Raw genomic sequence first — 2,489 nt, 5'->3', positions numbered from 1 at the left:
AATTGACAATTATCACATAAACACAAAAAGTACAAATTCATATTCACGAAAAGTTTATTACAAATATGAAACAAGTTTGCTGTTTTAAAAAGAAACATGCGAGTGGTCTTTTGCAGCTGTGGAAAATTTGTTTAATTCGAAAATATTTGGGATATTTTTGCATAAAAAGCGGAGTGAATGATTATAAATTACAATAATGTAACAAAATAGAATTTATTATATATATTGAATATAGTATTATAATGAAAGTTTGTTTTACACCTCATTTTTTTAATGTTTTGAAAGATTATATGCAAGAGAAATTGATTTTTTTTTCTTGGCGCATTAGAGATACTTTTTCTACAAAGCTAGGAACAATATATGTTATGCCATCAATCTAAATTTAAAATAATTGCTATACAGTATATATAAAAGTATACTTCAAAATAAAAGTTTCTTTTAAAATTCAATAAGCAGATTTTCGGTTAAAGGTTTGTTAAGTATATGGAAACATTTCCTCTACATTTTCCAAAACGGACATAGAGTATGTTAATCAAACAATTTTAAAGTGTATAAAGCTACATATCTGATGCCAAAAATTATTGTTTGGATTTAGCAAAAAAGAGAATACTTCTAAAATGGTTGTGTGAAATAAAAATGGCAATAAGATGCCTTAAAGCGAGTGGCGCATGCACAAAGTCATTGCTAAACAGATAAAATCCTACTTAAAATAGCAAAATAATATATAGTTCTGGAACATTTTATTCTGTTTACGTACATTATTCATGTGCATTAAATAACACAGACATTCTATGTTACAACTTTTTGAGTAATATAATAATTGAATCGATATAATTTTACTGTTGATAAATTTATTAAAATCATTCATAAGATAAAGATTTATACTCTTTAAGTCCCAGATTTACATAAAATATGTTTATATCATTTGATTGGAATAAACAGTATATAAAGCTGCATGCCTCCAACCACAATATTTGAAGAAAATTAAACTTGAATAAATTTTGTGCCATTTGCGCCAAAAAATATCTGTTGCGTTACTTAGTCATACCGGTTCAAGTACACTGTTCACTCGGTCATATAATAGTGCATGGTGTTATTGTAGCTATAATGTTCACTGTTACTATTCATTGGAACATGAAATGGTAAAACGCTACTCATAAAACAATACCGTAATCGATAAATACATTTTAAAAGATTAAAACGGAATGAAACATCCACGTAGCGCTAAGTAACGTAAAAGATATTTTCCGATTTTTTTTATGTACCGATTTGTTCACTTCGATGTTAATTTTTCGTTTAAGTTAAGTCGTATTTTGAAGCGGAGCATGAGCATAACAATTTTTGTAGACTGCTCCTAATGATTTTACGCTTTAAATGAGATTCATTCACTACAATCAGATACGCAAAAATGGATGCCGCCAGCACTGTGGAGAGGTCTGATGACCTCTCCAATAAGATTACCATAATGATTATTTTTTGAAAATAAATATTATTAATTTCTGATAATGTACGTCTACAAACTGCAATTGAAGTAAAATTTTCAATTTAAACGCTATATATATTTCTTAAGTCACTTTCGTATTTTTCAATGTGAGCGAAAGGAAGATCTCAGAAGTTGTGTACAGAAATTGTGCAAATAAATGAAGATTAACTCATCATATAGATTATTTCTTTTGAAAATAAATATTATTAATTTCTTATATACAAACTGAATATATTAGACTAAGTATAAAATTTCAATTTAAACGCTATATCTGATATTTTATAAGTCACATTTGTATTTTTCAATGTGGGCGAAAAGAAGATGTCATAACTTGTATGAAGAAATTATGCAAATAAATGACGATTATTTCATCATAATGATTTTTTTTTAAAATTAATATTATAAGTTTTAAATTATATACCTCTGCAAACTGCAATTTTATTGTGAAATTCTCTTAAAACGCTATAATTCATCTTTTTAAAGTTACTTTCGCTCACTTTCGTCAAAAAGTCACTTTCGTATTTTAGGCATACCGCTAGACTAATAAATAATATCAAGATTTCAATACTTAATACACGAATGATTGATACTGAGACAAACATCAAATTATGTTTCATACATAAAGCCACCAAACTGTTTGGAAAGGGTGTATACAAATTCCTTTAACACTCTCCTTACTGAAACTGATGACTGAGTGTTTAAAAGGCTGACCACATTGGCGCTTTTATCTTGCAGTTTCAGGGGGAGAGCCCTAGTTGAGATTCAGATGTTTCGAGCAAACAACTCTGAGTTAATATTATGCCACATAAAATTAACTTAACACACACACACACGCACACACGTACGCAAGCACGCACGTTCGCACACACACAATATAACGGAAAAACCTCGTGTTAAAATTTAAAAATTTAAAACATGGTAAAATGCCCAAATGTTACTTAAACTCCTTAGCTTGTCAAATGGTGACTCTGGCTTTTCTTGAACAACTTATTTAAATCCTTGTAAT

This window comes from Ruditapes philippinarum, unplaced genomic scaffold (assembly GCF_026571515.1).
Source record: "Ruditapes philippinarum isolate M1 unplaced genomic scaffold, ASM2657151v2 ctg2925_1_1_1_1, whole genome shotgun sequence".
NCBI lineage: Eukaryota > Metazoa > Mollusca > Bivalvia > Venerida > Veneridae > Ruditapes > Ruditapes philippinarum.
The sequence above is the reverse complement of the archived record's forward strand: the minus strand, read 5'-3'. Positions refer to the sequence as shown.